We start from the raw sequence: 21,796 nt of genomic DNA on the forward strand, positions 1-21,796 counted from the left end.
CGACAGTTGGAGAGGAGACCTGAGGATATTCAGCTAGCTATTGACAGGTTGAAAGTTGCTAGACTAAGGAACAAGGACAGGTTTGATAGCAGGCATCGCTTGCAGCCTAGAGCAATAGAAGAGGGAGATTGGGTATTGGTCTTTGATAGCAGCCTTGAAAATCAGCATACTGCACTTCGGAAGATGGTGAAAAGATGGTTTGGGCCATACATAGTTAGACATGTTTTTGATAATGCAACATATGAGCTGACTGAATTGGATGGGACAGTGCTTAGAGTGCCTATTGCTGGAAAAAGAATCAAGATTTTCAAGAAAAGAGATGATGAGGATTATGCATTGGAAGAATTTTCAAGAGAAGAGCAACGACAAGAAACTCCAATAGAAGGGACAGATGATATGGCTGAAAATCTTGTTGATCTACCGGAAATGCATAACGAAGAGATTGATTTGTTTGTGGATCTTGATGATAATGATCATGGGTAGTTGGCCCATCCAGAGGATGCGCAGGATTAGAGGGGGTGGATGTCGTATTGCTGCATATTTGAGGTGTGAAAACCACCCAAAAGTTGTGCATGAGATTTGTTACTTTGTACATACTTAGTTGTTATGTTTGCTCTTTCATTCTATGCCGAAGATGGAGAAGAATAAGGAATTTGGTAGACTGGTAACTTGAGATGCAATCTCATGGGCTACACTTATTTCAAGATATGCCGATTATGGAACTTTGCGAGGGAGGAGAGTTGTTGGATCGCATTCTCTCACAGGGCGGAAGATACTCTGAGGAGGATGCAAAGGTTATTGTGGTGCAAATTTTGAACATAGTATCCTTCTGCCACTTGCAAGGTGTTGTTCATCAGGGTCTGAAGCCAGAGAATTTTCTTTTCACAACGAAGGATGAAGCTGCATCAATGAAGGCTATTGATTTTGGTCAATCGGTTTTTGCCAAGCCAGAGGAGAGACTTAATGACATCATGGGAAGTGCCTACTATGTTGCACCTCATACAGCACAGAGGCTGATGTTTGGGAGCATTGGAGTTATTACTTATATTCTTCTTTGTGGAAGTCGGCTTTTTTAGGGGGCTTGCACTGAGTCGGGGATATTTCGGGCTGAAGAGAGCTTTATGGGCTGTTTTTTGCTTTTTCGGAGGACCTTAGCTTGGAAAGGGGGCTTAATCAGAAAATAGGAAAATGACGAACAGGGCATAGGAAAAACAGAGGATTCGGTGGTGCAGAAAAAAATTGGGCAATGGTGGCTAATGAATCGATCTGGGGGAGAAGAGGGACGGTACTCTGCGGGTTGAAGAAAAGAAAGGAATGATTGTGTTTTCAAAAATTTGGGGAAAATCAGAAGGTGAAAGGAGGAGCGATTCGGTTCCTTAAGAGATCAGGCCATAGTGAAAAACGAAAGAAAAATTCAATATACAGGCTTCTGGAGGGAGCGACTCGGCTTAGATCACTCCTCTCACATTGCTCCTCTCACACGCCCGCGCAGTTCGACATGTTCAGACAATACTTTTGTTTTTACTGATCAATCGATGGGAGAAGACTACGAGAAGAAAGGATTGAAGAGGAAGCTGAAACTGAAGCCGAAGCCGAAGTTAACGAAGCCTGCAGACAACGTAGGAGGATGCACTTCGAAACCACAGCATGGCAGAAGGTGACAATGTCAAAGCTGATGCCGAAGCAGGAGGAGTAGAAGAAGTTTGTGCTCGGGTGATGATTCATCAGTCCTGACTAAAAGAGGACGAAAGGAAGCACAACGTGGACACTACTGCGATAGAGAGTCGATGAAAGTTGGTGACGAAGAAGGAAGAAAAGCTGAGGTATGAAGAAGGGATGTATGTCGAGTCTCCTGTGATGTAAAAAGCGCTGACCTGCTCTCCCACCCTTGCCTCTCAGAAGCTGCCCCGCCTACATGAACATTGATGCTTAAATGAAGACGATTCCACGGAGTCGAATTGGTTCTCTATGTGACCATTGATTATGTAGAAATCTAACTCTCTGGATAGCTTCTCTTTTGTAATTGTAGCAAAGGATGATGATGATGAAGAGCACCGTCACAGTGTCTGAGGCATTCTGCATTAAAGGAAGGGCCACTTTGCTGCATAGAACATTTGCAAGGACCGGTGGTGGTTCATAAGGAAGTGAAGTAACAAAAACTCAAATCTATGGAAGTGGATAGTAAAAACAGTTCAGTTCCACAAACTTCTTCGTTCGTATTGCTAGTGACTACAGGCTGCAACTTGTCGGAAACACAAGTTGCATGATCCGTCTTCATGCAAAAGGTGAAGGTGATGACATGATCACATGTTAATAAACAAATTGGTCGAACCACCACTGTGAGTCTATCAAAGTGGATCTTGGACTCCTGTGAGATAAAAAGTTTTATCTTCTTCTTGAGCTCAATGCACATGGACCTTCAGATGATTGCGTGCAGGCATCTTGGTTGGCACATGATCTGACTCAAGTGTAGCTATTTCCGTCTGTGTTGCATCTTTAAAATTAAGGTATTGTGACTTCTTGGTAGAGAATAGTTATATTTACTTGAGCTGCAACTGGCACTTTTTGATATCGTCTTGAGTGGCAGCCATTGTGGCAGTCTCATTGGAAGCTTGGCAAATCTATTATTGCTCACAAATCCACTCATCTTGCTTATTTGTATGATTGATCTTCTATCCTGAAATTAATCAAGGTCCCCAGTGGTTACGACATTGTTGCGACATTGCCTTCACAAACCCTTCGACAACGTACGGGAGAAAGTTGGTGTTAGGGCCTTGTAGACTCATAATTTATATGCAAGAAATTTGGCATAGTGCCGTGGCAAGTTTTGTGCCTTGTTCAATTTTGGGGGCTCCAACTCTGACATTGGTAGCCGTATTGTGGCATTTGGACCCTAGCCCCTCCCAACAACTTCACCTTCTTCCCCACAAACCCTCAGGCCACTATTGCGATGAATGCCTTGTTATTGATTTCATAGCTCAGGAGTTGGGATTTCCTTAATTAAATGCATATTTGCAATCTATGGGATTGGATTTCAAGACAGGGGCCTTCTAGAGTTGACGAGTGCTTCATCACCTGGACTGCCTAGGGGTTTAAGTGGACCTCTCTCCAAGTGCACCAATTCTTGGTGGGGGACTTAGAAGTATTGATATTTTGAGCTCAACACTTGTTGGAGAGGCTCCTTCCTCCAATGGAAGTGTTCTTGGAAGTAGCTCTAGAACAAGTATTCATCGTGCAAGCAACTCAGGCTTGATGCCAGCTATTCTACTGTGCATGTTCATGTAGCTCTTATGATAGCCTTGAACATGGCTGAGGCTTTGACTCAGAACCCTCCTCAAGTTTGGACACCTCCTCAATCAGCTGTGGAAACCCAAAGATTGGAGGAGCTTACCTTGAAGAAATCCCAAAATTCGATTCCGGTGACTCCAACTCTACCTAAGGCAATGAGTTTGGTGGATAAGAAAAAATACAAGTCTTTGTGGCTAGTTGATTCAGGGATGAAAATTCTCATCAGGTCAAGCTCTATTGAGATGAATTCTTCTCACCGACCTTTTATCCTTGGTAGACCATATACTCCCAAAACTCCCCGAGGGAAGCTACTATTATGGAAGTCTAATAAAGATGGTGTAACAGTTTCAGCAACCCCAAAAACTGACCAGAGTAATGGTTCGCAAGTAAGTTCACATGGAGTTGCAAATGCTAACACATAGGTAACAAATGCTATGGGAATATGAAGCCAGGGTCAATGGAGAAACTTACAAGATCAAAGACAATGAAGAGCAAGTGGGATGCTACATCTGGAGTAAGATTAAAAGATATTACATAAGATAAATGGATTTCTATAAAAGCCCCAAACAAAAGTGATTTTTTCAATGCCCTTAGAAAATAAAAAGCAACCACTAATAGGAATGCTTCCTTGAGTGCCAATAAAGCCAACTCATCAATTCAAACAAAGGCAGATGCAGTGAGCATAAGCTGCGGAACTAAAACTGTAATACATAATGAGGCTACTGCTAACCTATGCCATGGCTCTAATGTGAAAGAAAATGTAAGAACACAGGCTGCTCTCTCTAGCTAGATCTCAATCGTGATCCACAATAACATTTATTTAAATGGCAATCCAGTGAATGGGTCTATGATGAATGAAACAATTGGTTCATTGAAGGGGTCTTTGGATGATGAATGCCGATAGGAGATTAGTACATGTGTTCCTTTACCTGTAGACTCAGAGGAAGAGGTAGCAGCTTTTATGTGGTCTCTTGGTGCCTGGGAAGAGAACACTGAAGGTAGTGAGTTGATAGATAGGATGACGACAAAGATGATGAGCAAGATGGCGACTTTGATGATGTAGGTGAAAAGGGCATCATATCAAGCGTTTTAGCTTTTAAAAGTTATCCATTAAAGCTTAAGATTTAAATGCTTAGCCTTAATGTTTTAAAAGACAAACATATTAAAAAAGGATTCATTTTTTTTAGAGGCCAAAATAAAAAAACCCAACATCAAAGTAGAAGAGAATATCTATAAAAGGGAGGTAGTAGGAGAGCCTTGCATCGCCATATTGAGGGAGGGGGGGGGTCACCTTATAGAACATGTAATATACCATGTGAGTTCCATCCACTTGATTCTCCTCAAGTTAATTCGAAGGTACGCAAGTCAATGGGCAGCTATGTAATAGATCCTTGAAACATCCATCCATCTCCGTTCCACGTACACAGGTGATGGATTGTAGATATGATCTAGGATGTTCATCATTTCAACCCTTTGTCGATAATCTAGGGAATGCATCGCAGTCATAAACATGACTCGGAACACTAAGAACCTGTTCCATGCTCCATAATTCTGCAAGACAACATCGAAAGTAAGGAAATGTTCGAAACAGCAATATTTGCTTTACTTCATCTTATTAAGATTTCTTAAAAATAAATCCTTTGTTGGTTTGCTCTGATACCAACTGTAACGTGTCCACCTATTCCCTTCAGGACACATCTTAGCAGTCCATCGGAAAGGGGATCTAGAAAGCTCTGCTTAGCACTCTCATGGAATGTCACGGGGTTTGCGATCTAGGACTTTCCACATCTGCCACGTAGCGGAAGTATTTTGGCCGTTCCCACTTTAGGACCAACCTGAATCAGGGTTTTCCCTAACGGGCATTTCCTAAACAGCAACCAACGTCGAACTACTTTACGCAGAAATGCTAGGGCCGAAGCAGATTCACGTTGCACTTGGTTTAAGGAGAATGGGAAATGAGAGGGATGCAAGGCTCGACCTCTCTGCCATAAGGCATAGTCCCATTCCGTTCCCCTAAGACATCATAAATCGGGATTATTATAACTTAGACTCTAGGTTAGCGCCCTTGCTGTTCGTGTCCTTTGAAACGATCTTCTTGCTGTCCATCATGATTGAGAAAATTTCCTGGCCAACTAGGACCACCCATTTGTAGGACGGACCCATGGCCACATCCACTGCACTTTCCTCAAGTTCTTTTAGTTATCTAATTACCTACCACATTTAGTTGGACATGAATCAATTAGCTTCCTTAATTAGCCTGTTAGGCACCGGTTCCTTCACGTAATCATAGCACTTGACATAGAAAAGCAATGTCAAACAAGTTCTTTTTCAACAAGTTATCATATTTATCTTTGAAATACATTTATAAAGTCCAACCTATAGGCTTATCCATAATCCGTCCGAAGGCTATATAGCAATCCACAGGGATTACTAATCCAAGATTCTACCCGTAGACTAGTATGCGGGCCCCGAGATCCAATTGCGAGTCACGTTGGCCTCTTATGCAGGGCCCGGAAGGCGAGGGATTTATGGCCAGAGCCCCCCTTGGCACCCAAGCATCCTCTTGCTCTAAGTAGCGCTCAACGGAGAGACCTCTCGCGGCGTGTTCGATCCACCTTCCCAGCACGGTTAACAACCCCCTTGGTTAGGGTCAGGCAGACAGTCGGGGGTAACTAAAGCTGCCTCTCCCTTCAGGCCTTCAACCTGAAGCATTAGATATCTTTTCATCCATTAATTCTTTGAGCAAACAAAGAAAACAATGCTCTCTAAACTATTACAAGCACAATCATTTCCAGTGGTCGTTATTTTGGCCAACTGCTAAGGAGTGAATCCTTCTTTCCGAATGCATCTAGCACTCGATCCAGGTTCAATTGCGACTTGGCAAGATCCCCATGGGTTTGTTTGTTAACCCTTATATCCTTGGGTTAGGGTCATACCCTATTAACCCAACTTAACCAATACCTTAAGTTTTATTAGCAGTAACTATGTTATTCCAAATTAGTGATTGGCCTTTTGCTTCCAAGCAATTATCTAATCCCCTCATCTTGGTCACTTTTTCCAAGAAAGGTGCTATGTCAGGATGACTACTCATCCTCTTGCAAGATAAACTTGCGCAAGAATCTGCCAATCTCATTCCAAGGAATTGGCCATTCCCTTGTGATCAAATCACAAGATCATGCGACTCTGCAACTTGTTGCACAAGTGTCGCATCTAGTTCATGGGACTATTTTACCCATCAAATGACGTCTTCTAATCACAAAATCATGATTAGATAGGAAATAGGGTTAGGGTGTCTTCATAACAATCCGTTCCTAATTGCACTAGGCTGACATTGTCGGTCCTAGGGCTCCGAATTCAACCCAAGTTTCATCTTTTTAGCAAGCAATCCTTAGGGTAGAAACCCTCGATCGTTTCTCGCAAGTATGTCCTACTGTCCCTACATTCCATGAATGTGGGCAGATCTTTTAGGGTATGAGAGTTTTAGCTCAGCAATAAGAGTGACTAGGTCATGTCCTCAACGTGCTAAATCCTAGTTAGCTCTTGGATATGTTGCATCGATTTAGCCATTCCTAAGCGAGTCCCTCGCATTTTAGATGTTTAGGTTAAACCAATTTACTTGTCTATTCTTGAAGATATTTACAATACCATTTTCGTAATCACATGATTCATTGCCTATGTATGAGTAGATTTACAAACCGTAACTTTTTTGGTTAAGATCAAACCATATGTTAAGTTATGGCATAATTCCTATTGATCCTTCTATAACATGCAATCAAGATTCGTGCTACTAAGCTTTAGGGTTTTATGTTTAAAACGAACCATGCATCCTTTTTCTAGTTTCATTTCTGAATGAATTATTTGCATGTGGAATTTACATAACCATTCGTAACTACTTACGTAATTGATTGAGATTTATGTCAATTTCCTAGAGATTAATCTACTTCATGCAGCCCTAGAGTCATTTCCATGCCTAGCAAATTCCTACGGTTATTAGCAACCTTCTTTAATGAATCATTTCGAAGAAAAGTTGTCTAATAATGCGACATGCGATTTATTCTTTCCATGCCTAATCGAAGTGTACTACCATAATTTCGATTTGTAAAGATGATCATTAGTTGATCTAAATTTGTTACTTTGCAATGCATATAAACAAATTACTAAGAGTGCATAGACGTCTTATGTCCTTTCATTCGTTTCTTTTGAAAAATACAAATGACTGATTCCTTGATTGTGAGTTATTTTCTCTAAGATAGCCAATGTTTTTAATCGTAAAGGTGCATCTTACTTTCGTGAATTAACCATGCATAATTACGATATTATGATGTAAATCAAAAATAGGAAGAAAACCTGGACTTGTGGATTCGGTGAAATGTCCACATGGATTTTAGGAGATTATCCTCCTGCAGTTGCGCCTTGTGCCTTTTTAGGGGCCATCGCATATTCGATCTTCTCGCCTTGGTCACAGACTTATGATCTTGGCCAGTCTCCTTCACACACGAAGCTCCCTTTGTGATTCGACTTCCTTGACTGATTGCTCCGTCCTTCGGAATCTGGCTTTAGAAGGCCTTATAGGCTTGTGGGAGTTGCAATAGGAAAGATGGTTTTTGATCCGGCGGTTAAAGTGAACTTGAGGAGAATCAATGAAAAGAGGGTTTACAACTTGCTAATACGGCTTGAGTGGGAATGTCATGGGAGTCTTTAAAGAAATTGTGGGGGAAATCCATGGAAATGGCTTTGTGGAAATGCTGAGGAGAAGTACTCAATTTCCGAGGATGCAAGGGAAAAGGGTGCTTAAGTCCCCGATTTGTAAAAAACCCGCTTTGTAGGGGCAATGGAAAAGGGTCCACGGGAAGGGGGTTTAAAACCTAGCGTAATGTGAGCTTATGGGGGATGTAAGGGGAGGAAAATCCATGGAAGGGGAGTTTAGATTGACTTGGGTGGAAACCCCATGGGAAGGGAGTGCTTAAATCTCAGAGGGGGGGGTTATAAAAACCCACTTGAGAGGCAATAGGAAAGGGGTTTTAAGAAACACGGGGGTTAAAAGTTGCCAAAAAAAGGGATTTGTATGGAACCACATGGGAAGGGGGGGTTTTAAATGGACTTGGTTGAATGAAAAAGGGGGAAAATCCACGGAAGGGGGGTTTAAAGATCGCTTGTGAAGGGGGCTTATGAAAGTCCCCTTAGAAGCTTTTTGAAGCTTCTGTAGGCGTGGAGAAGCCATGTGGAGGAAAGGAGATGATTTTTAATGGCAGCATGTTGGCAGTCAGGGCCGAAATGATGGAAGCAGCAACATTTTTGTCATCCGACGGCAGCGTTTTGTCCTTCTCCACTCCACGACGAACTTCGGCAGCCTCACGACCCTCTCTGCTTCTCCTCAACAGTCTTCAGCAAACTTACGACTCTCTCCTTCCGCCTTTCAGTTCCCCCTCTCCACCCCATAGTGATGGTTTTTATAGCAAGAGGGATAGGTACCTCCCCTCCCCCATGCGGCCTGATGCATGACCTATCCCCTTCCACGAGCTCCAACAAACCAGCTTAGTCATCCGCGCCTACTCCCTCTCCTCCAGCACAGCCTTCGACTGGATAAAGAAGGGATAATTAAAGAAAAATTTTCCATAAAATATATCCTTATCCTCTTGATCTCCTCCCAAGAGGAGGTTCATATGAGGATATTCGGTTTATTTTTCTTTGGTCTTGTTTATGCGAATGGAGATTGTACAATTGCATTGTCCGTATATTCAATGCCGTCATGGTCATTGCGTGAGACTCACGTGTGTACGTAATATTTTTTAGTAGGAAATATTACACTCATGTTGTCACAATAAATGGAAACTGGACCTTCCACCTGCACATTTAAATCAGCCAATAACTTTTGCAGCCATGCTACCTCACATGCTGCAATAGCAGCACCTCTATACTCAGTCTCTGTACTCGACAAAGCAACTGTAGATTGCTTTTTGCTGCTCCAAGTAACTGCTGCACTACCAAGAGAGAACATATATCTACTGGTAGATCTTCTATCAGATATACTACCAGCCCAATCTGCATCTATGTATCCAAACACCTATACATCTATACCTATCTCATAGAAAAGTTCGTAATGTAATGTGGACTTCACATATCTCAATATGCGTCTGACTGCATCCAAATGTGGCTTTCTAGGTACTTGCATAAACTGACTCACAAGACCAACAGCGTAGCTCAAGTCTGGCCTTGTAATGGTCATGTAGATCAAACTCCCCACTATCCTCCTGAACATAGTAGGGTCTTCTATCTCATCCCCAACATCAGCACTCAACTTTACATTCTGCTCCAACGGGACTAAAAGTGGTTTGCATGCTATCATACCATACTTGGACAACATATCCAAGCCATACTGTCTTTGGGACAACCATATACCATCATCACATCTGATCACCTCAATACCAAGGAAGTACCTTAGCTCACCTAAATCCTTCATCTCAAACTTCTTCTTCAAAAAGTCCTTGACTTCAACAATCCCACTATCACTATCACCTATAATAATCAAGTTATCCATATAGATGACTATGATGTCCAAACCTGCATCTCCCTTTCTCACATAAAGTGAGTGATGAGCATCAGAAACATAAAAGCAAATATTGACAAGATACTCTTTGATCTTGTCAGACCATGCTCTAGGTGCTTTCTTGAGCCCATAGAGTGCCTTCTTCAACCTGTACACATACATGGGATGCTCTAAATCTTCATAACCTGCTAGCTAATCCATATACACTTCTTCCTCCAAATCACTATGCAAGAAGGTATTCTTCACATCCATTTGCTGCAACCTCCAACCTTTGGCTGCTACCAAAGCAATCACACATCTGGCAGTTGCCATCCTAGCAATTGGACTGAAGGTTTCTTCATAATCTATGCCATATGTTTGGGCATAGTTTTTTGCAACCAACCTAGCTTTGTACCTACTAATAGAACCATCTACATTGTGCTTAATCTTATAAACCCACTTGCATCCAATAGCTTTCTTGCCCTTCGGTAATGATACTAGATCCCAAGTCTTATCGACCTCTAATGCAGCCATCTCATCATCCATTGCCGCATCCCAATGAGCATGACCAATAACCTCCTCAAAACATGTGGGCTCAACATCCTCAATCACTTTCACCATATAAGCATAATGGTGAGCTGCATAACCTTCAAAACCAAATCTGTTAATAGGGTATCTCACCCTGCTAGACCTGCGTACCACTGGATCACTCAATGGAGTCTTTGCATTGACGCGTGCTCTCTGCACACGTGGAGTCCTCACTGAAGGAATACCAAGCTCATCATCCAAGCTCTCTGAGCCACTAGAGTCTCCATCAAGAACTGCATCAATGCCATCTGACACTTTATTCTTTCCTTTGTCTTTACTTGTAGTGCTACTAGATGCACGTGAAGATGTAGAGCTACTCCTTAGTCTCCCAGACCAAGGACTATCAGATGATGTCTCTGGTCCACTAAGAGTCTGTGATTCTTGCTTTTCAGCCTGCACATGAGTGTCATGATCATCATCATCATCCAATGCATCACCACTAGATGCGTACCAACTGCTCATTTCATCAAAGATGATATCCTTGCTTACTCTGAACTTACATGTGACAGGGTTATAACAACGATACCCTTTTTGCTCTAAAGAGTATCCAACAAAGACACACTTTTCAGCCTTTGGATCCAATTTCTTCTGCAACTCATCTGGCACATAAACATATGAAATACAGCCAAACACTTTCAAGTGTGAGACATCAGGCTTTTTACCTGTAAAACATTCTTCAGGGGTCATACCATGAACTGCAGGTGTGGGAGTTCTATTCATAATATAAAAAATAGTATGAATAGCCTCATACAAAAAATGCTTAGGTATATTCAAGGCGCGTGCAACTTCTACAATATGCCTGTTTTTCCTTTCTGCAACCCCATTTTGCTGTGGGGTATACCTGCATGTAAACTGTCTCTTTATCCCATGAGACCTCAGTCTTGATAGTTCTAAAGTGCTCAAACGCTTCACTATTTTCCTTCATAAAATATACCCACAGCTTTCTAGAACAATCATCAATGAATGTGATAAAGTATGAATTGCCTCCAAGAGATACATTTTGTGTAGGCTCCCAAATATTTGTATGCACAACATTAAGGATATTTTTGCTTATATCTCTGTCATGTGAAAAGGGTTGTCTTGCCTGCTTACCAAACTGACATGCTTCGGATACCTTATGAAATTTTGCAATTCTAAATGTAGGCAAACCTGTAACAACCCTTTGGACTGCATTAATTTCAGCCTTTGTACATTTACATGTCCAATGCGTTTGTGCCAAATTTCAATATCTACAACAACACCTTTTCCTTTAGCATACATAACAACATTCATAGTAGGAATTTCAGCATCTAGAATAAACATATGTCTAACTCTACTTCCAACCAACGAGCACTTGTCATTGAAATCTTCTACAAAGTAGCCCTTTGCATTAAATCTGACTTGCAGCCCTTGGTCTACTGAACTGACACCAAGTTCTTTGTAATAGATGGCACATATAATACATTTGAAAGACTCTTTGTGTTACCATCATGAAAAGTACAAGGGAACTTTTCCAATGTGTGAAATTGGGTGGCATGAATCATCACCTGTCTGCACATAACCTGTATTTTGCAAATCCTACAACTCTCCAAACCATTCTGCATGGTTGGTCATATGATTGGATGCACTTGAATCAATATACCAAACATCATCATGTGTTCCCTTTCCTGTAATAGCATTCAACATATGCTGCATAACAAACAAACGTTCATTTTTGTCTTCATTCTGTCTCGTGAAGACAATGCATAGTTTCCTTGCTCCAACTTACCATTGTGAATATCATCTTTCTTAGCATAAAATTGGGTTGCAATATGACCTGTTTTTCCACAGTAGTGACACACAATACCAAAGTTGTTAAAACCTCTATTCTGCCATCCACCTCTTCCTCTAAAGCTCCCCCTACCTCTAAAGTTACCACGACCTCCTGAAACCTACATATCACCAAATTGTTGATTCAATCTATTTTGCTGGTTGTCACTACCGCGTCCTGTACCACGGCCTCTTGAAGAGGACCTACCACGTCCCCTTCTAGAGTAGAAAGCTTGGACCTGTTCACCACTTTTTTCAGATGTCTCACTCTGCATGTTGATCTCTTTAGTGATCATAAGGGAGACCAACTCATCGAAATCTGGAAATGACTTTCTGACATATATGAAAGTTACAAAAGACTTCCAAGCCTTTTCATTGTTAAGTCCACCCAAGGTAGATGACACCAAATCGTCATCATCGAGCATTGCATCAATCGCTGCCAAGGCATCTACAATGCTCCTTACCTTCAGTGCATACTCATTGATAGACATCTTCCCTTTCTTCAATGTATTCAACTCTTGCTTAAGTTGAATCTTTCGTGCCTTTGTATTTACGAAAAACATACTTTCAAGTATGGTCCAAGCTGCATATGAATTCTCTGCATTTCTAATATGTCCCAGCATATTATTGTCAATTACTATAGACAGCCAATACATGACCTTTTTGTCTTTTGCATTCCATTCCTTCCCTGCTTTTGCCTCTTCTGCAGTTGGAGGATCACTCACCTCCAACTCTTTTTCTTCACCTGAAACAAACTCGTAGAGGTCTTTTCCAATAAGGAAGTTCGTGACACGGAACTTCCATGAAGGGTATTTGTTCTTGTCGAGTTTCTCAATGATGGGGTTTCCACTATTCTCTGCCATTATCACAAAACTAATACTAAACAACAAGCAAATCTTCTGCAACCCTCGACCTGTAGTGCACATCAATATACCAGACAGCCTTTTTCACTATTTTCTCAACAATACATGCAATTTGCAGCTAGTTTGTAGATAAAACTTGTGTTTATTCGCTGGTAAACACCTTTGAACTTACAGATTTGAAATCTGCAACCTATGCACCTGTATACGACAGACATAGCTGAAATTGCAGGATACCTCGAACTACTGTCCATAACCTTGCGAGTCTAAAACGGGGCCTAAAATGACCACGGATGGCCAAAATAGCACCGGGCAAGCCCTATAGGGCTTATCTGCGGAATACATAGCACTCTTCGCGTACACCAAATCTCATTGAAATCTGATATTTTTGCTCTGCCCTGCTTTCGGTGCCTCCACAAGCACTATCCAAGAGAAGAAGTAGAGAATGGAATAGCTTCTTACCCGTTGCTTGCTTGCTTGAATCCTTGGATCCTCTCCTTCGCTTTAGCCTTCAAAACCAGCCTCATTCAGTGGTGCAACTCTGATACCATGTCATGAATCGCGTGGTGGGGGGACTTCTCAAGATGCTATGCTGAACACACACATAATGCACAAGGAGAAGCTCACTCAAGAGACAAGAAGAGAGATGGAGGCCAAAAAGTTTTCTTGTTGGTTTCTTCTTCTTCTTCCACACATGTTACAATGTACACAAAGTATAGATAAGATACGACATAAAGGAAAGTGGCCTATTAAGTCAAACAATGCATGACCGACTACACTAGTCGACTGGCGCTATAACTATGCCAGCTGTAAATAGGTGTAACAACTTGAATATAATAAGTAATGAGTCACTAGTCTTGTGAGAGTCATAATGACCACCGATGTGCTAAGTGTAGATGTGTGGACCCATCTAACCAGGCGGTCCATCATTAATGTATGCATGTGTTGAGCTTGTCATCTCAACAGCCAATCCTTCCTGAAGGTCATGTGAGAAGATGCTCCGCTATCCACGATCCAAGGCTTCTCCTAAGTGGAAGAAGATAGGGATGTATCCTCCTCAACAAAGACATGCACAAAGGCAGACTCCGTCGTGGTGGGGGCTGCCTTTGAGTCCTTCTCCTTAGGCTTCAGATGAGGGTATTTTTGTCAACACTTCTATGACTTTGCTTCCATTATTCATTGCCTTTAGAACCCTCAATCACAAAGAAAGCTTTGTTTGAACTATTATGCTTTAGGCTTCAGTTGCAGCAATCTTACTAGGACATAGCTCAGTGGCAGCAGCCGATGCTGTTGTGGAAATTGGATCTATTGTCAATAAACTTGTTGCAAACAAGGTTTAACTTCCACTGTTGCACTTCATTCTATGCCATTTCCAATCCTATTGCTCATAGATCCAAGTACCAATGGGGAACTTGCACCTTTGATGGCAAGCCACACTATAACCTACAGCAGCAGTTCTTACAAAATGAAAGCCATTCTCGAATGTGTGCACAGGTGACAACTTAACAACATAGGAACATGCATTGACTGAAATGAAGATTGTATAAGTAGGAAATTTTATATAAGAAATGCTCAAAAGTCAAGGTAACTCTCAAAATTGTGAGTATATGTGTTGTGGTAGTTGGGCTCCCATATGCTAAAGTGGCACCAAAGAAAGCATCATTGTGCCCTGAAATGACTGAGACACTCTGATGTTTGTTCAAAACCTTGGTTCAATTTGCAAAACTCTGGTTTTTAACAACTTTTAATGAGTATGGTGGTTGATGTGTTTGATTTAGTCTCTTGTTTGTGATTTTCATCATCCTAATTGTATGGAAACTCATTTTCTTTAGATTCTAGTATTCCCTTCCACATCTTGTTTGTGGAAGGAATGGTTTCTTTATATTTTAGTGCTCCCTTACACATCTTTTTTGTGGAAGGAAGGCTTTAACAAATACTATTTCTGTGCTGTTGGGAGGGTTTGTGGTCTATGTGTGTTTTACACTCATTGGATAACTTTGTTGAGAAATATTGAGTGAAAGTTCATGCTATGCCAACAACTTAGTGTACAAGTTGGCCACATGTTTTCTCAAAGAGATTTCTTCATCTTGCTAAGTTCTTAGTATTTGACGTCTTTGGTTCTATTGAATATTTATACACCCCCTTACACTCAAGTAATTTCGTTCCTTGGTGCAGTGGTGATGAAGAAGAAGAAGAAGAAGGGGAGATTAATGAATTTGAATCTGGATTTGGGAATGAGATTGTTGTTGATACTTTTCCAGTAGTTGCTCCAGAAAAGCATGAGAAACTTGAGGGTGTGGAGATGATGGCCTTTGGATGCCCAAGGATGAAGAAACTAAAAAGACTAAAGGCTGTGCTTTTATAGAGTATACAACGCCTCAGGTCTAGCTAGACTCTCAGATGTGAATGCCAATTTGTGGATTGTTGTTTGACTTTTGTTTGTGTGGTATACATAGAAGTCGAGGTTTGGATCATACATTTGGTCTTTAAACTTATAATTCATACAATTTTCATGCTTTCAGGAGGCTCAATTAGCTAGAGAACAAACTAATGGCTACAAATTGGATAAGTCCTATGTTTTTGTAGTGAACATGTTTGATGAATTTGACAAGTATATAAAAGTGCCAGATGAATGGGCACTCCTAGGGTCTGCATGTAGCTACTCTTGCAGGTGCATCTGTACCATTCTAGACTGCTTAGGTATGATCTCATCCTTATTTACGTGTATGCAATAAACTATTTTAACTTGGCTAACAGATGAACAAGGTCAAGACCAGTTTGCCATTTGGTTTGGATCATGGACTGAAGTTTATTGGAATGATGCCAAATTCGGGAAACCCAACCCTGTTTACCACCATTCTGTAAAATGATTTTATGCAGTTTAGATAGTTGTAGCAGAAGAACATGTTGTATATTGAAAATTGGCTTTTGCAATAGTTTTGGACACAGAGATTTGTGCAATGGTCTCCCCTTGGGTCTTACCTTGCCACAATTCATAGACAGTGCCTATATGGGGTGGTGCCTAGACCTTTAACCGAATAGTGTGATACATTAGTCCTCAAGTATGACTCATCTTCTCTAGTTTATGGTTTGTAAGTTGGAAATGTTTTTGAATATGAATGTTGGATCTTGTATCAAATTTGTGATTTGCTCTTTCAGGTTAGGCCGATTGACTTCTCTCCAAGAGAGAAATATATTGTGACATATAGTAGTCATGAACCAAGCAACCCCAGAGACACACATGTTATTGATGAGTTTTATTTGTTCTTTGGAAAATGGCATGCACAAGTGTTTACTGATGTCTAGATATGTTTATCTAGAGGGTAACACTTAATATTTATGATGTGAGAACAAGGAAAGTGCTTAGAGAATTTAAGGGAAGTACAGATGATTTTGCAACTAGTGGAATAGGGGGTGCAACAAGTGTCTCTTGGCCAGTGTTTAGGTATAGTTATTATCTACTTATTCCTTTTTTATTTGTTATCATTTTAAGTTAACTGAGATTAATGGAGTCTTTCTTTTTGCTGCAGATGGGTGGGAAGCAGATATGATAAGTATTTTGCTCGGATAGGCAAGAATGCAATGAGTGTGTATGAGACTGAGATCATGGGTCTTCTTGATAAGAAATCTTTGAGAGTAGATAATGTCGTGGACTTTAGTTGGTCCGCCACAGACTCTATCCTGGCTTTATTTGTTCCTGAAGGAAATGGAGGAAATCATCCTGCTAAAGTGAGTGCATTTGGCCTTATGCTAAACTTTCATAAGATGGATTGTTTCTAGAAGTCATAATTGTTTATTGTGCCTTCCTATTATGAATGGTAGTTTTTTGTGCTATGCACCATTTTTTTCTTCAAGCTCATTGCTACTCTATTAAGCTGGGTGTCCCCTTTATCTTTAGCATTGAAAATAGTGTAGTTTTGGAGTGTCTCGAATGGAGTTGCTACTTTAACTGGCTCTTGCATAACTTGACAGGTAAGTCTAGTGCAAATGCCCAGTAGGGAGGAGCTTAGACAAAAGAACTTGTTCAACGTTAGTGATTGCAAAATGTACTAGCAAAGCAAAAGAACTTGTTCAACGTTAGTGATTGCAAAATGTACTAGCAAAGCAATGGGAAGTATTTGGTTGTGAAAGAAGATAGGTACACAAAAACAAAAAAGAGTACGTACACTAGATTTGAACTGTTCAAAATCTAGGAGAAAGACATTCCAATTCTCTAGTTTTGGAACTGGAAAACAAAAATGACAAAATTATTGCATTTTCATGGGAGCCTAAAGGTCAGAGATTTGCCATCATTCACGGAGATGGACCTATGCTAGATGTTACATTCTTCTCTATGAAAAGTCCAAAAAGTGTGGGGCGAGTAACAAAGTTGACAACTTTGAAGGATAAGCAAGCAAATGCCCTTTATTGGTCTCCAATTGGGCGATTTATCATTTTGGCTAGACTGAAGGTGTACAATGGGCGGTTAGAGTTCTACAATATTGATGAATTGGAAACAATGGCCACAACTAACCACTTCATGGCCACAGATGTAGATTGGGATCCAACATGAAGGTAATGATTTTTAGAACTCTCATGGTTCTAGTTCACAGGATATAGGAAAATATAGTAGATTATAGAACAATTACCATTTACTTCTAAGTAGTGTGATCTATAATCTTTGCATTTACTTGTAATCAGGTTTGTGTCAATGTTAGTCACATCTACACATCAAATTGAGAATGGTTACAATATCTGGTCTTTTAGTGGAAAATTGCTTTATCAACTTCCTATGGATAGGTTTTTCTAGGTAAGGAGAATGGGTTGAATTTATCTAGCTGACTTGTACCTCTTCGAGTAGTACATTATGTGTTACCATTTATTGGAAGCTAGTGTTTGGATTTAACAAATATGTGCAGTGCAAATTGGAGTTGACCTAAATTGATATGAAGTTTTAAGTGTTGCCAGAGCAGTATGGGTTGAATTTGTACTTCTTGACTTATGAACGGAGTAGTGGATTACGTGTTTTCATCTAACAGAATCTGGTGTTTAGAATTAAAAGATATATGCAATGCAAATTGGAGTTGAGAGGAATTGTTATGGAGTTTTAAGTGTTTGGAAGTTGTTGTTTGGAAGTAATAGTTATACGCAGTAAAAATTGGAGTTGACATGAATTACTATTGAGTTTTAAGTGTGGCCTATTCTTGCATGCAGTGCTTATGGCATCCTCGCCCTCCATCACTACTTAGTGCCGAGAAAGAGGAAGAGATAGATAAGAATCTGAAAAATTACAACAAAAAGTATGAAATTGATGATGAAAGTCCCTCACTTGCGATAAGTGCAACAGACCTGGAGCATAGAAGGAAGATATAAGATGAATGGAAGGCTTGGGCCACTGAATGGAAGTATCTTCACAAGGAAGAAAACCCTCTGCGGATGGAGCTACGTGATGGTGATGCTAGTGATGAGGAGGAGGAACTTGAAGTTGAAGAGGAGGAAGTTGAAGATATCTTGAACATTGATGAAGAAATAGTGCCCTTTGGTTTTGAACAACTAGACTGATCGGCGTAGATTTCATCAACAAATGCTCTTCTTTGTCGATAATTTTCCTCCAAAATGAGGTTTGTTACTACATCAGTCAAGTTGAATGTTTGAAAGGGGGTAGAATTTGTGGTGTTTGTTTTTTTATTCTTTATCGAACATACTGATCCTCAACAAAGTCCGTGGTTCTTGTCCAGGGTATGTTAAAATCTTACTTGTCAAAACAAAATTCATCATGCACTTGGTGCCTAGTGTTTCAATATTGGTATTAGCAAAATCATAGTTCAAGTTAAAGCAGCAGCTTGCTACCTCCTGGCCTTGATTCACATATTCGAGCAAATCTAACTATAGTACATTGCATAAGCATAATATGTAATATTAGAGGAGTACAAAAGAAAGAATTGGAGATCTAATAACTAGGGATTCTGTATTGTCATAACGATGCTAGTTGTCTAACAAGGACTGACTTAATTTTTAGTATCAATAGCCTACAATTGGGTGGTCGAGGTAATTTGAGTACTGTTACTACTCTTGACATTTATAGTTGCTACCAAAAGTAGCACAAAATTACTTATTGCTAGATAATTACCCACTTCCCCATTGATGTAGAGATGCATCCTTTCTATTTTTCTATTTAGGCCTTGATTTTTCCAAGAATCACTTGAAACCTTCCACTCAATACTACCTATTTCAAATGAGCATACTATTTAGCTAACTTGTAGAGATTTGCTTTTGTTTTTCATTCACAAGGATGATATTAGTCTTCCCCAAAATGCAACTTGAGGACTCGAGTCTTGGCTATGCCAACAATTGAGCTATAAAGCTCGAAGTAGTAGTTCGGTAATCGAACTAGATAGTCTATACTATCCTCATATCTTTGTAGACTTCTTTACTTATTAATGCTAGCATTTTTGTAGCAAACATGTTGAATTGAAAGGGATCAATTAGGAAGGGAGAACCGTTTGATTAACTAGAAAAGTAAATTTATTTATGTTTCAAAGATGGATTTGTGACAAAAGAAAATAAGAATGGGGCTAAGTGTTATTCTTGCCATGTTGATACCTTAAAAGGAGATGATTTTTGCACATATCCATTTGGACAAATGCATGTTGAGGCATAGAGAATAGATCTACAACCATCTTGCAAAAAATAGTGAGCTCTTTGGATCATGTATCCTGATAGGATTAGAAAAACTCCATAGGCTCATTGTTTATGGCAAGAGCTTTTTTTGATGACTGTGAAGGACTATATATATTAATTGGCTTTTGAAAGTGAACGTTTTTCCAAGATCAAGTTTCAATATTCTCTAGGGTCAAATCTAATTCATTTGAATAGAGGAGGTGTGGGTGTTAGACCTAATTGTCTAGACATACAGTTAAACATTGATTTTACATAGGACTTGAGCTTTAGTAACTAATGTTTTGCCTACGCACTTGGATGCAAACTTTGTCACACAGTTTAGCTCCAAGTTTTATGGTTTGTTGTTGTGGTCCTTTCCACACATTCCCTTAACAAAATTGCATCAATGGCTACACGTTGTCAAAGAGTTTATTGTTTATAATATAAATCATGGGATTCTTATGAACACAGAAGAACTTCACTAGGAGTTATATGAGGAATTTGCACACAAAATTCAGTCATTGTTACCCAATAACCAACTTAGTTACATAAGTTCTCTTGTATTTAGCATATAATTTTCAATTGTACCATGTATATTGATGAAAAATAAGTCTATGGGAACCTACAACTTGGACAATTGGAAGTAATTGACAGTCTGCAGGATCAATCACATTGATTCAAGTGCAAAAATATGGTTAGAACTCAAGAAAAATGCCAAAAGCCCACTAGGTTCACGGGGGAGCTGAAGTAATAGACTAATGTGACCACCAAGTGACCTGAGTAGGTCAAAAAGTGACCTGGGCCTGAGCAGGAAGCAGCCCGCATTTTTTGGCACAAAATGCAGGCTGCACAGCCTGACTACAACTGGAGAGAGCTGAAGCCATGGTGCATGCTTTGGAGCATGCAAACTGGAGATTAACAGGGGCTGAAGATGAAGATGCAAACAAGGTGAGAGCTCCACTTATCTATCCATTTGGTCTGACGAAAATCCATGGTATGACAGTCTATAAAAGGGGAAAATCTGAGAGAAAAGTATTCAGCCTGCTCTTATGTACGTCTTCTCTCATTTTGTCTACCTTATTCATAGTCCAATGAAGCCCAACTTGTACCCAAGTACTTGAGTGACTTTGGGGCAAGCAAAGGGTGAGGATTTTGAAGGTGTATGGGCTATTATGGGCTAAAATAACCAGTCATAAACAAGGCAACCCACTGTTCTTGTCCATTCTTATGAGAAAACAAGAGATTTATGTGGTTGTAATAGAAGAAAATGACCTCTTTTCTTCAGGACTTTACTCATTAATGATTAGAGGAGCTTATTCATGAGTTTATGCACTCTTTTTGAGCTTGATTATGGGCTGCAATTTTTTGTTTTAAAACAGGGCTGAAGTTAAAATTATGCTCCTTCAATGCATTTCATGTTCCATTGGCCCAAATCTTGAATGTATTTGAAGTTTACCAACATAATAATTTTTTCCTAGAGTTGAAATCCATCTATGAACTTGAGATAAAAGCCATTAGTGCTTGAATTTGATATTCATATTTGGATTAAGAATTTGAGTATATCCTTTATGTTATGGATTATGTATCCAAAAGCATTTGATGCAATCAAGATAGAGTTATTTATTCCATTCATGTATGCTAAATACATAGAAAAGCTTGACTTCTTCTTCCACATCTAAATCATTTCTAAGCCCTGGATCTTGTCAAACTCCAATCTTTTTCCCTTTCCCGAAGTGTGAATCCCATACTCCTCTTCCGCACTAAGCCCCGGTGGTAGACCTTCAAACCTTAACACGACGACAGTGGTGAACCCGACGTGAAAGTCCATGGAAGAAGAAGACCAATGGGAGAGTCATCAAGTTTGGGAGGAGATGCCTTACAACAGTTGGTTCGTCTGATGCAAGAAATCCAACAACAACAATTGCAATTTCAGTAGCAGTTGCAATTGCAACAACAATGGAGACAAGAAGAAGAGCAGATTGATGCTGCTACCATTAAAGCTTTGGAAGCAGTTGGGCAAGAGATCAAGCAATTTAATGGGCAAAATGTGTCCTCTTTTATCCGCCTCTATACTGACAAGATGGTCTTATTTGGAGTTCCTCAACAT

The 21,796-nt window shown here is 40.1% G+C and overlaps 2 pseudogenes; both read left to right on the forward strand.

Moving 5' to 3' along the window:
* Nucleotides 1-716: 716 nt before the first annotated feature.
* Nucleotides 717-18,591, forward strand: LOC148016449 (eukaryotic translation initiation factor 3 subunit B-like; annotated as a pseudogene).
* Nucleotides 18,592-20,571: 1,980 nt separating this feature from the next.
* LOC148016450 (eukaryotic translation initiation factor 3 subunit B-like) overlaps nt 20,572-21,796 on the forward strand; it is a 143,593-nt pseudogene continuing 142,368 nt past the window's right edge.

The sequence above is a fragment of the Lygodium microphyllum genome, chromosome 23 (assembly GCF_053477565.2).
Source record: "Lygodium microphyllum isolate KBCC chromosome 23, Lygodium_microphyllum_v1.1.10, whole genome shotgun sequence".
Taxonomy (NCBI): Eukaryota; Viridiplantae; Streptophyta; class Polypodiopsida; order Schizaeales; family Lygodiaceae; genus Lygodium; species Lygodium microphyllum.